The sequence below is a fragment of the Cygnus olor genome, chromosome 4 (assembly GCF_009769625.2).
Source record: "Cygnus olor isolate bCygOlo1 chromosome 4, bCygOlo1.pri.v2, whole genome shotgun sequence".
NCBI classification, from domain to species: domain Eukaryota; kingdom Metazoa; phylum Chordata; class Aves; order Anseriformes; family Anatidae; genus Cygnus; species Cygnus olor.
In genome coordinates this window covers 48,086,094-48,099,492 of record NC_049172.1, presented here as the reverse complement: position 1 = coordinate 48,099,492, position 13,399 = coordinate 48,086,094, and positions in this window count along the sequence as shown.

The window sequence follows — 13,399 nt, the reverse complement described above, 5'->3', positions numbered from 1 at the left end:
TGAACCAAAGCAATACTTATGCAAACAGCACATCATCTTGGTGTCCTGCCCCATATTATATCTGTACTTATTTTGAAAAACAAGCAAGAGCCATAATTGATTTAAATCTCCTTTTGCATAGATGTGCTGTTGCATGATATAAAGTAGATATGAAAGCACACAGAGTCCCATATTGGGAATTTATTCCTTTCTTCCCTGTAGCTGAAAGACCTATCTAAATACAATACTCATGTAGGTGTTCTAATTAGTCTACCTGCAACAAACACAGGTCGTTTACAAATCTGCAGAACAGGCAAGAATTGAAGTCATCCTACACCTTCTCAGTGCTAACAGTTGGCTTTCAGTTAGCAAACCAACATGTACGTCTTACCAGTTACTGTAAATAGTCACTGATAGATTAAACACCTGATTCATTCTGTGACTTGCTCTAATCCTTTGAATCCATTTATTCCTTCAAACTCCACACAGTAAATTGCCGCAGTGATTTGATTTTCATTGTGTACTGAACACTTAGCACTCAAATTTTAAGCCTCAAATTTTAAGCCTCACTTGGATGCCATTAGAAGGTGCCTCTAACAGGGATGTTACACACTCACATGCTAACTTGCCCTGCCCCTCAGTAATCTGTGGGCAAACCCTACCTTTTGAGAAGGTTTTCTGTCCTAACATAAGCTATTCCTGAGATACCTCTCCATGCCTCTTTTCCTGTGCTGTTTTGCAGGTGTGCTGCAACCTTGGAGGAGAAGAGCATGCAGCACTAGTGACATGAATGCACCCAGCAGTTTTAGTGACAAGGTAAGGTGTCCTGCTTTGTCACCCCTGCTTTCCCAATGATGTCTTGTTTGACATTGATTAGCGTGTAGGATTGTTTCAGAAAGTTACCACAACTCAGAGACATCAGTGAAAATAGATACCAGAAATCATCAACACTAATCCAAGTTAATTATGCAGGTGATTGGAGCTCCCCCTTTGAGCTCTAAAACTGTTATGTTTTGCAACTGTACTGAGGACTCCATCGGAATTAGCTTGAGCTCACGGACTGAGAGTCCTCTCTACCTCTTAAAATAATTCTGTTTGAGAAATGATAACTGAAACTGAAATATAACAATTCCTTCTGCTTCACTAAAGAGTAAGTTGTACCTGTAAAAAGGCAGAGTTAAAAAATGATTCCCTCCCCCCCTCCAAAGACTGAGTTTTCCATATCCTTTTGCACACTTGATGTTCACTCTGAATGCAGTTACACTGGTAGCACTAACAGCAGTGCAGCATGGACAAGTGCAGGTAGAACCACCAGAAAAACTTGCTCCAAAATACTATAGCAGGCATGCAGCAACTTCATTCGCAGCAAAATGTACCTCTGATTCCTGGCATCGAGAGTGACTAGACTCGGCACAGTGTTGTTAGCTAGCAGCACTGACAATTGCCCTGTGAAATATTTTCAGCCCTTTAAAACTGGCTGTCATATATAGTCAGTCGGGGAAAATAACAAGTCCAGTTAGACAAATGGCTCTAGCTGTTGACCTTCTTCCCCACGGGTGCTCTTACTGGGAGCAGGCTTTTCTCCATAAAGCCCCAGACCTCTGCACAAGGGTTAAGTGGCTGCCACATGTAGGTATACACTTCCAGCAGCAGCTACACAGATGCTCCCTGCTGGGGGCGGTGCGGGTGTCCCCCACCTCCCTTTTGAAATACAGAGCTGTTGGTGTCAGACATCCACTGTCAAGCTCTGTACCCCAGTGTCCCAGTGCTGACCAGTACAAACTGGTCAGGATGGCTGCATCACCCTCCCTGGGACCAACTGAGGCAGGCGCCACCAGCAGCCTCACGCAGCCCGTGCCCTGTCCCCACCTCAGGCAGCGGGATCAGCGTTCCCCTGCACACACACACAAGACCTGTTGCTAACAGCACTGGCAGCTCCACCTCAGCTCCCAGCCAAGCAGAGGGGAACAGCCCAGCCCGAGTCACAGCCAGCCCCCCACCCTCCTCGCCCAGGATCCCCCACTTACAGCAGGGAAAGCTCCGTAGCAGCCACCAGTGCAGCACTGTGAGGAGAAAGGCTGCAGCCTCAGCGTGGCAGAGAGGGAACAGATCCAGCAGTGCCTGGCAGATGCAGGGAGGAGGCAGAGAGAGAAGGAGGGACTGGAGAGAACAGCCCAAAGCCAGGCTGCTGAGCCCTGGGGCCAGGGGGCTGTCACCTGCAGCCATTGCTACCCTGGGGCAGAGGGGGGTGCCTACTTGGCATGTCAGGGCTGTGCTTCTTTATAGAGCCTCCTCCTGTACTTTTTAGGCATCATTTCCCCTTGGAAAGCTCTTTAGCACTGGGGCTAATGATTTTCTCCCCAGGTACCAGACCTAATTCTACCACCCCCAGCCATCACACCTGAGGGGGCAGCAGCAATCCAGAGCCATCTCTGATGCACTGGGCACTCCTCAGCACAGCACCATACAGGCTCCTGTTCTACGTGCTGAGCTCCAACATCTAAATCAACCCCCTCGCCCCCCCCAGAGATAAGGCAGGGTTAGCTTTTAAATCAAGAGTGGGGAAATTGGGGGAAAGAGTAACCTGTACTGTCCTGGTCAAACTAGTTGGTACATGGACTTTTTGGATTACAGTTTTTAGCTTTACTTCTTACATTCCCTTCCCTGGGAAACTCAAATGCCCTTGAGCCCCATTGCTAAAGTGCCAGTACCCATCCCCCTAGGACCGCCACAGCTGCCTTCTTCCTTGGGAGTCCAGAGGAAGTCACAGAAAGGCCAAGGAGTGCTCTGATCTAGCCTTTACTCTCTGCACAAAGAGCGAGAAATCCACCTCCAGGGTTCTGGCTTAGCCTTGGGGTAAAAGCCCCTGCTCTGCTGTTAGTTTTCAGGCGGTTCCTGGAGTGCTACTCTGTGGGGACAGGTAATAGAAAGGTGCCTTTTACGCTGTACTCAGCTGAAATGGATAATAGAAGCCTTGCCAGAAGTCAGGAAGATAAGGATTACTACTAAAATCTATTACCAAAATAAAGGTAGAACACTTCTGAAACCAATCACAATGACAAGAATTATCAGGCACATTTTGAAATGAACATGTTTCAACCTCATTTACATAAGCTATTAGAAAGGAAGTAAGTATTCAGTGATATACTGACATATACTTAACTAATGGAGACAGAACACACCAAAACTGGTCTGCAAAAAGACAAAAAATAAAGCAAGGTTAAATCTAAAGACAAAAGAAAAGCAGTGCTTCCACCACCAGGGGCAGCCCCAGAGCACCCATACAAGGACTCAAGTCAGCCCAACAACGTTGTTCAGACCAAGGCAGAAAAGAAGAGCAGCACTACAACATCCCTGTTGACAAGGCAGAAGAGCACTCACAGCACACTCTCTACTGCAGTGAGAAGCCACACCCCCCAGCCAAAGCTTAAATACAGCACCGGGACCAATGGGGAGGTGTGTGTGGGCAGCAGGGGCCCCAGGTGAGGCCATCAGGGTGAAGGCCTGGATCAGCAGCCACAACCCAGCAGCTCTGACATCTCCCTGGTGGCTTCCTGGCAGTGCATGGGTGACACGAGCTGGCAGCATGCTTGGGACCGAAGGATGAGGTGGAAATATCATCCCAGTTTAGGGAGGGTCAAAGCATCCTCTGTGCAGCGATGCACAGTGAGGGAGAGCAGCGAGAAACGTGTGTGGTAAATGTGCTGCTGACACCCTGCACACGGTGGTCTTTGTGATACATGTCATAAGATCTCTGTGGTGAGTTCAGTCCTCTTCTCTTTCCTGATGGTAGGAAAACACAGACTACAGACTGAATGCTCACTACCTGACTTGCTTGCTTTCCCTCAAGGCAATCAACAACAGTTGAAATGAGAAGGGACCATTTCAAGCAGTAAGAGTGGGGACAGCCAGTCAAGGAAGACACTTTTTCAGCTTTTCCAGATCCCAGGCCCACCCCAAGCTCCAGGCTGACACGATTTGCAGCCAGTGACATAGTTGGCTGCAGCAGAAGTGAGAAGGTCTCCGAGAAGTTTGCCTGGCGATGGGAGCATCAGTCTCACACTCAGGTGTTTATGTTTTATTATACGCCTCAGGATAGATACATTGTGAGGCTTGTGACTGTTGAGGAGTCCCATCTGACCTGAGGAAGAAAATAATTCCCCTGAAATTTGAAAGACCTTTCAAAAGAAGCCTGTTCCACTAGGAAAAAATAGAAGCATCCCTCTTCAGCTGTAAGTGCTGTTTCTTTGTGTGTGCGTAACTCAGATGTGCCACTCTCAGGTTTGTGTCCCAGGTGAGGTGCTCACACGCGATGGTGTGAATATTTGCTGTCTGTTCCTCGGAGTGGCTCACAAAGAGTTGATGCATTGAGGAGCTACCGTGTGATCTAATTTCTTCTCCTAATTTGAAAGCTTTTGCACTGTTAAGGGGAAGTTGCCATGCAGGACACAAAGTATGCTTGGGCTTGCGGTTACTGAGGTGGCTTTGTTTTTGCAGGTCCTGAAGCAGCCTGGGACACTGCTGTTGCATGGGATGTGGTTGCAGATGCTCTTGATATCCCTAGAGGATAATTGTCTTCTCTTCTTGGGATATTAGAGCAATGGTTCCCAAAATATATCCAGCTCAGGGTAAGTGCTTTTTTTTTTTTTTTTTTTTTTCCAATACCAGTGTGTGCACACACTTCAGCTGGAGTGCTTTCAGTCTGCCACCAGACCCGTTAGAGGGGGTTGCCTGTCCCCCCCAGCACAGTGTCCCAGGCATGTGTGCAATCAGTGCGTGTTGTGTGAGGGATGGCTGAGAGGATGGGATGTCACTGGCAGATGAAATCATTAAAATGGTTTCAAACTTCATACTGAGTGTAAGGCCATGATTTAAGTTGTAGCAGCAATTTGTGACTGCTTAGTCTGGGAGCTCATCAGGAAGAAATGTCAGGGAGTAAGGAAGCTCAGGGATTACAAACCCAGCGAAAGCAGGAATGATTATTAACTCAGCAGGATCTTAGGACAACACGACAGGAAGTATTTCTGATGGAGGTGGTAGCTTTGAGAGTTCCCCAGGATATTAGAAAGACTTGAGGTGGGATAGCGTGTATTACCCAAAACCCACGCATCCAGGAAAGGTGAATTTAAAATCAAACAAACTCACAGAGGTACTGCTGAAGGACTGAATGAGGACACTCTTTGTAGGAGAGAAACTGTAAAGAGCTCCCTGTTGTGCAGACTGTACGGCACGTGCCAAGGCATGATCCAGTTTTCTGTGTTCTTCAGTCTCAGAAGGAAATAGTGGGAAACACAGTGAAGATATTTACCTACAAGAAAATATTGAAAAAGTACGTGTTGGGTATAAGCTGGCAGTGAGCAAATTCAGTAGGAAATTAGAAGTCTTTTCCATGGGAAAAACAGAAGCCAAAAGTACCCGAAGTGAGACTCTTGGGAAGCCATCGTGGCACGGGGATATTCAGTGGGTGTCAGCAAACAGACTCTGACCCGTGCAGGTGAGAAAAGAGCTCATAGTGGAAAAGTTTGTTTGAATGATATTTCAAAAGCTGGAATGGCTGGCTCTTAAACTCTGTATGGCTTCACTGCCCTTTCTCTCCATCTTTTATTAGATGAGAATTTGCAAGGAAACTCTAAGGGGGGATGATGGGGTACATGTAGCAAAGTGAGTCCAGAAGTTCTGGCAGGCTCAGCAGTGCGTGTACACATGTGTTCAGGATGTAAGATGTGGGGCTATTTCAGAACAGCCGAGTTCAATCTGAGAGCCTTTAGACCTTCAGCATTTTACTTCATTACCCTGTTGTGACATTATGCTGGACAGCCTTGAAAAAAGGATTTGAGCTACAGGGATTTCAGCAGACAGTAGATTTCAGCTACTGTCTCAGAGGCGTGGGAGTCCCGGATGCTTCTAAGCACGCGTCAACATGTAGCATTAAAAAAAAAAAGCAGCCAGGCTGTTAAGGTGTTAGGTGTTCATTCATTCCCGCCTTTGTGTCTCGCAACAAAAGATGCTTTATTTGCTCACCAAGGCTTAGAGGGGAATGACCACATTGAGTTGCTACACTTAACCCCACTTCAAGCAGACCAACACTAGTCTGTAGGTTGTACATCTTTCTCTTGTTTGCAGAATGGACACATCCTTCTCTGAGGGATGTCTTGTTCTCCCTTAGTCAGTACAAAACTTGACAAAAATTCAAGGCCAGAAGTGGGCAGCACCTGGAGACCCTCGGAGGGGTGGGGACACCCCCGTGGGTTCCACCTTAGCTCTGTTGGTAGGCAGTCGGCAATCGCTGCTTGGCAGCTTCAGGTGGTGGCAATTAATTTGCGACCTGATTTATGTCCCCCTGCAGGAAGGTGGGCAGGAGCAGCCAGGTCTGGGGTTGTTGCAGTCCCCTAGGAGGAGCAGGAGGCCCTGGTGCTCCCAAGGGTTGAACGAAATGCCTTGGTGGTTACTTTTTCTTAACCTATTTAGCCACAGTGTTTAAGTGGCTGTTTGCAGGTCCCCTGCTTGTTACTGCCTGCCTACAGCTCAGGTGTGAATAAGGAGCTGAGATTAAAGTTGGGGGCTTTGATCCTGAGTCGCACGCTGACTCTCAGTGCCTTTCTCTCCCTGCAGGAGACACAGGGTGCTGCTGCTCCCTGTCCCTCCTTGCAACCTCCCGTCTGTGTGTGTGACCCCACTGCCCCTCAGCTGCCAGGTGCTCACCAGGAGCCCACAGTGGCCATGGTGTCCACGATGGCCACGGTGCTGGCTCCTGCTTCTGCGGTGCCCAGCCACAGGCCGGCACCAGCACAGCCCCAGGGCACGGCCATGGTGCGGGGCTGGGGCAGCTGCCCCTCGGGGTGCGTGGGGCTTCAGGTCCCCTGCGGCCCCAGAGGTGTCCCCAGCACAGCCCCTGCAGTGGGCCAGGCCCTGCTCACTGCTCTCTTCACATGCAGGTTTCGGCATGGATCCTCTCAGCTCCTATGGGTGGATCAGGAGGCGCTGCTTGGCTTGGGGAGGCTGGCAGCTCCCAGCAGAGCTCAGGAGCTCCTGTCCTTTGCTGCCTGCTACAGCCATGGAGATGCTGCAGAGGCCTCGTGCACCTTCCTGCCCAGCATGAGTACGAGCCCTTCATGCTGCTGCAACCCAGCCAGGGGCTCTGGGCTTGACTCTGTGCCGCGGGAGGGCAGGGGAGGGAAGGGGGCCCCGTCCCTGGGCCTGGCCCCAAAACTTGAAGGTTCCCCTGGGGCTGGCACCTGCCTGGTGGAGAGGGGCCTGAGTACTGTCCCCCTGGCACCTTCCTTCGGGGTCTTCCTTCTCCCAGAACAAACACTGCCTTTGTTCCTTCTTCACAGCTTTCAGAGCTGACCGCTCGCTGCTGTTTTGTGCTGTTAACTTTGCTGATCAGATGGGTTTTTGCACCAGAATCCCCTCTCATCGGCTCTTCTAAGTAAAACAGGGCTTTTCCGTTCTCCTGCTCTCATTCCTCCCTCCTTTCTCGTTTGTGGTGTGCAGCAGGGCTGCGTGGCAGGAGCTTCTCCCTCAGAGGCTGCAGGGAAAGTGGCTTCTGCCCTGGACATCTCCAGCTCCAGGTAATTACAGTCCGTGCTTGTGGAAGCGCTCTGGACTGTAGACAAGGTTGTAAATCAATTGGTGTCATAACCAGAGTATTAATATTGAATGTCCTAGTTGTGCACTGTACGGATATTGACAAATAAGTTTGTACTTATTGATCAGCTCACCCTGGGCAACTAGAGCTCGCTGTGCCTCTGGTTCCTGGACAGCTCCAGCTCTGGACACCCCCAGCTCATGGACGTCTCCAGCCCTGGGAGTCTCCTGGATGCCTCCAGGTAATTACAGCTTGTGCTTGTTACAACAGCCTGGGCTTTAGGCCAGTTTGTTAATCAATCAGTAATGCGAATGTGAGAATTAAATGTTACGGTGGTACGCTGCCTAGGTATTGACTAATTGGTTTGCATTGTATTTATTGGTTAATTGGCCCTGGACATCTCTGTCTCCCTGTGTCTCCCCCTTGTGGATGGCTCCAGCTTGTTTGCAGCTCCAGCCCTGGATGGCTCCAGCTGGATTTCTGCTCCAGGTAAATAAACACAGCTCGTGCTTGTTAACCCAATCTGGGCTTTAGACGAGGTTATATATCAATCGCTTTTGTAACTTACATATTAATATTGAATGGCACAGTTGTGCATTGTACAGACATGGATCAACCTAGTTTGTATTGATCTGTTAGTCCTGGACACGGCTATAGTTGGTGGACATGTCCAGCCCTTGACGTGTTCAGCTTGTGCTTGTTGCAACAATGTGGGCTTTAGACAAGGTCATAAATTAATCAGTCACAGCTTCAACACTGCACGTGTTGTGTTTGTATGGTGTAAAGTACAGGCTTTGGTATATGGTTTGTATTTTTTTGTTAATGAGCTTATTGTGTTCATGGATGGCTCCAGCCCTGGTTGTCTCCTGAATATTTTCAGCTTGTTCCAGTTTCCAGTTCGATGTCTTCTGGCTGTCTCCAGCTTGTTGCAGTTTCCAGCCCCATGTCTCCTGGATCTTTCCAGCCCTTGAAGTCTCCTGGCTATCTCCAGCTCGTTTCTGGCTCAAGCTCTTTAGAACTTGTGCTTGTTTAAAAAAAAAAAAAAAAAAAGTGCTGTTTTGACAAAGCTATAAATCAACCAGTCATAATCAGAATACTAATATGAACTGTCATAGTTGTCCAGAAACTGCCTAAATACTGCACAATTAAGGGGGTAACCATTCTGCACTGGGTACAATGAATGAGCAGTGGAAGCGGGAAAGCACCATTTTGCCCAGAGACTATTTTGAACACTTTGTTCGGCCTGGTGCATGCCAGCATCCCAGACTTTGGGGAACGCCACAACCGGACCCCCACCTCTGGTGGGGGTCCATGCACCCAGCCCACCCCCCTCCCACCTCCCCTCCAACCCACCCTCACAGCCCCCCAGCCCCTGGGGTGCAAGGTTTGCCCCAGAAACAGCCAACATGGTCTCCATTCCTGAGCCCAACCACACAGAAACTGGTCCATGCTGCACACCCCAAACCGAGTGACCCGGTCTCCGTCTCTGAGCCCCACAATTGGCTGAACGAGGCCATTCTGAGCCCCGCAGCCATGGCACTGGGTCAGTCCATTGGGGAGCACGGAAGTGGGCCTGTGGCAAAGGCTGGCACAGACACCCAGCACCATGCCTCTGAGCCCCTGACCAGCCCCGCCCCACATGTGGGGCTGTGGCTCCGTGAGGTAGGCACCAGGAGAGCTGCAGGAGGCTGTGGGGGCCTCAGCCCCTGGCTCCCACCTGCATGTGTCTGCCCCGCCTGCACGGCTGGCCCCAGAACAGCTGAGGTGGGCTCCAGCCCCGAGCCCAATGCACAGCAGCTGTGCTCTTTGCCCAGCCCCAAACACACAGCTTGGTCTGTTTCTCTGAGCACCAAAACAACCAAAATGGACCTGGTTCTGAATCCCCAAAATGTGGGATTTGGCCTCTGTTCTCAGTACCACACAGCACCATACTGAGTCTGTTACAAACGTTCAAGAAGGCACAACTTGGTCTCCATTTTGAGTCAACAAATAACCCTGGTTTGAAGTCCCTAAAAGACAGTACTTAGTCTTCAAATTCTGATCCCCAAAACAGGCCAAATGAGCCTGGTTCTGAGTCCCCAAAATGTAGCACTTAGTTTTCGAGCTCCCACTGAGCCTGTTGCAAAGGCTGAAGATTACACAATTTTCATCTCCATTTTTAGTGCCAACAGTGGCTGATGGAGCCTGGTTTTTGAGTCCTTCAGAAACATGTGCGACATATATTTCCATTTCAAGCCCCTAAATGAACCAGTTTTGAAGCCCCCAAACCACAGGACTCGGTCTGTTTCTGAGCCTCCAAAGCAGCAAAATAGCCTGGATCTGAGTCCCAAAAACGTAGGGTTTAGTCTCTGTCTCCAAGCCCCCACAGCAGCCCAGTGAGCCTGCTGCAAAGGCTGATGGCTGTGGGGCTGAGCCGCCATTTTGAGCCTTTTTCAGTTGAAACTGTATTTCTGGTAGTGCAAGGCATCACTTGGAGGCACACTGGGAAACACTCCTGCATTCTTCAGGAGCTGAGACACACCTCAACCTGAAGGAGAACTAGAGCCTGTTTAATCTGCTGCTGCTACTTTAATTGTAATTGACTTAATCACACCACAGTTCATTCTGATTCAGTTACAGGATGTGATTTCTCTCTCAGAAAAGTCTTACAAAATTCAAATGCTCTTTGGGGGAAAAACCAGAATCCTATCTGGCGAGATGGAGGGACCTGGGGTTAGAAATACAAGGCAGGCTGAGCTAATTCAGCTCCTCAGACTTTCAGCTGAAAACATTTCCTGCTTCTCCTGCCCATTTTTCTGAGCAGCCCTAGCAAACGTCAAAACAAACACAAATGTAGGGCTCGTCGCTGGTGGGTGTACATCCAAAATGTAATTTCAGAGCTAAATACTGACATCTTACCTTATTTTTTTCTCCCAGGTGAACATCCAGAAAGCATGTCGTCTTTAAAGAGTGAAGGTTTATCCTCATTCGTAGTTCCAGTGTCCCTGCAGGCATGGTCTGTGCTCCTGACTCATCATGACTGTTCATCAAATACTGACAAGGCTTTCAGGTAGAATTTATACCAGAAGGGTCATTCTACACATTTAGGAGCAGTCGCCCCCAGTAACGATAGTGCCGGTTCTTCTTTAAACCATTTCCCCAGAAAGACAAACTGGGATTCTTTCCTCAGCGTCTTCACAGTGTTAGGAAGATTTTCAGTTCTTGTTCTTTAAAGTGTGTTTTGGGTGCTTTATGAAAGTTAATATATGTCTTTAAAAGTAATGGATAGTCTGCAAGCAATATCTCAATATTTGTATGGCAACTAAACATGTTAGTGAGGAAGCAGGCACACAGTGCAGAGCAATTGTATTTTATTGTAGCATTTGAAAGGGAACCTCCTTCCAGTATCACAGACTGCACTAATTACATGTTGATTTCACAGTTATTTTCACTTGTATGTACCCTTCCTTCCATAAATAAATAAATAAACAATCAAACCAACCCACAGTGCGACATCAGCAGGTAAGAGCTAACAGTTTATGGATGCCTTATTATCTCTGCTTCAAGAGAATGATGCAAAGGTAATTGTAAAGGTATTGACACTTCATACACATAGCCAAGGGGAATAAACACCTCACAAGGACAGGCTAACCACAAACTGCAGAGGACGTGTGATCTAGCAGCCTGGCAAGTGGGAATTGTGGTCTTTTGAAGCGTTACAGATCTGAACGAGTAACGCCTCAGTACATTTTTCTTCCACTAGTTTGTGGCACGGCAGTCACAGAGCAGTCCCCATGAAAAGGAAATGTGCTAATTTGTATTCTGCAGAAATCCTCTAAATTGATGGGAACCGACCGCTCAGTCACCAGTCCTGTTCTCTCCTGGATGATTTAAGCAAGTGTCAGCTTGTCCCAGAACAGGAATTTGCTGTACCTCTTTGCAGATGGAGTTAAAATGTGTCACTGTGTGACAGGAGCATGCCAGAGTTCATGGAATTGATTCAAAGGAGAAAGCAGCCAGCAGCAAACCTGTTATTATTCACTTTCTTCTTTTGTGTTCCAGTTTGGTTGATGCCACATTCAGTTTCGCACCCACTATGAACTTCTCTTTCCCAATGAGGGCTGGCACATCGTCCCTCACAATGTCAGATCTTCTGCTTAATCCTTGCTGCTCCATCCTCAGGGAGAACACAACCTTGTAGTGCCTCTCTGTTCTATCCCCCCACGCACACATCTTGGAGAGGAAGAATATTTATTATGTTCTTGGGCACTTACTGTACAACATACTGTACATCCAGCTCGCTGGCTGCCTGCATGGGGCAATACAAGGGGATGAATGCATCTGAACACTCCACGGAGCTCAGCAGAAATGGAACGTGTAGAGGATGACGGTGTGTGTCCCCAGGAGGACAGGCTCAGAGCTGGAGGAAGGTCTCAGGAAGAGGTCGGGAGATAGCCAGAGCTGTACAAGGCATTTTGTAGCACCCAAAAAGGAAAGGCTAAGGCTCCTGTACATCCATTTTTGGCCTTAAACATACTTTTTATTTCACGTCCAAGAATGCTTTATGTGCGTGTGACTGCAGAGGCCTGGGCGAGCTGCATATATGTATCTGAAAGTTTGCTTTTAATAGCATTGCTTTTAGTTTCTCCTTGCTAATGAATTTTCCCCTTCCTAAGTGCATCAAGAGTCTTTGGAAACATTTGAAAGTGTTTAATATATTTTGAATGGCAGGGGAGATTAAGCAAGCCACTCAGGACTTTCAAAATGTGTTTGCTTTGACTCAGAAAGCACTCTGATTTTAAAGAGATTTCCTCGCCTACTGTCAATGATTTTTAGTAGTACCCTTTTCCCGAGTCACAGGAACCTGAAAGTGTGTCAAATATAACTGTTTTCCAGAGAAAGACATGGTGAAGGCAATTGCTTTTCCTCAGAAAGAAGCATGAACTTCCACAGTGGGCACTGAAATACCTTGAGCCACTTGCACTGAGGTTAAATTTGTGGAGTACATGGTGTAAAACAACTGTGCAATGAGAACTCAGTTCTGTTCAGTTTTGTTAATTGTAAATAACAGAAATTTTGTAAGGGGTTGTGAGGACAAAACACATGGAGCAGAAAGACCGTCAGGGAACAGAAAGACTGCTTTCTTTGCGCATAGAGTCGTTCTTTAAAGAAGAACTAATCTTTGAGAAGGACTATCTATCTCGAAGCATTCCTTTTTGACTACAGCCAGAATGAAGATGTGAGGCTAGTATGCCTGTTCCTAGGCACTAGGTTTCTGAGGAAATAAAAGGAGGACAGCTTCAACTTGTGGCTTGAGGTTGAGTCTTAGAGTTGGGCTGTCTTTGAGTTTTTGTGTGAAGAGTCCTAAGTGTCTCCTAGAGGTGCTCTTGTCTCGGGCCTGGCAATCTGGCAGTGGCTTGGGACAAACTGAGCATAGGAAGCCCTGTGTATTACTTGCCTTAAACTCTGCAGAGCTGGTAAAGTAATTTGGGATTGGTGCAAGAATGTGAGTTCCTCTTGTACCCTGCTGAGGGCAGTCATAGTGTAAAAGACTTGCTGTTTGGCTACAGGACCCAAGTAATGTGAAACACCCCAAATGTATATCGTTTACTTAAATAAGCAATGAGAATTTGATTTCATGAGCATCTGTGTAATTATCCTTATCACAACCATATGTAATCTGAACATTCAATGCAAAGCAGTCATCCTGAAATGAGCTGAGACTTCTCCACAGAGTAAGTCACTTTTCTTCCTTCGCACATGTGTGCACACAGATTGATCACCCCTCTGATTTCAAAGGTGTTTCTCCTTTTACTTACAATGTGAAGCAAGGCTAAAATAACTGCATCGAAC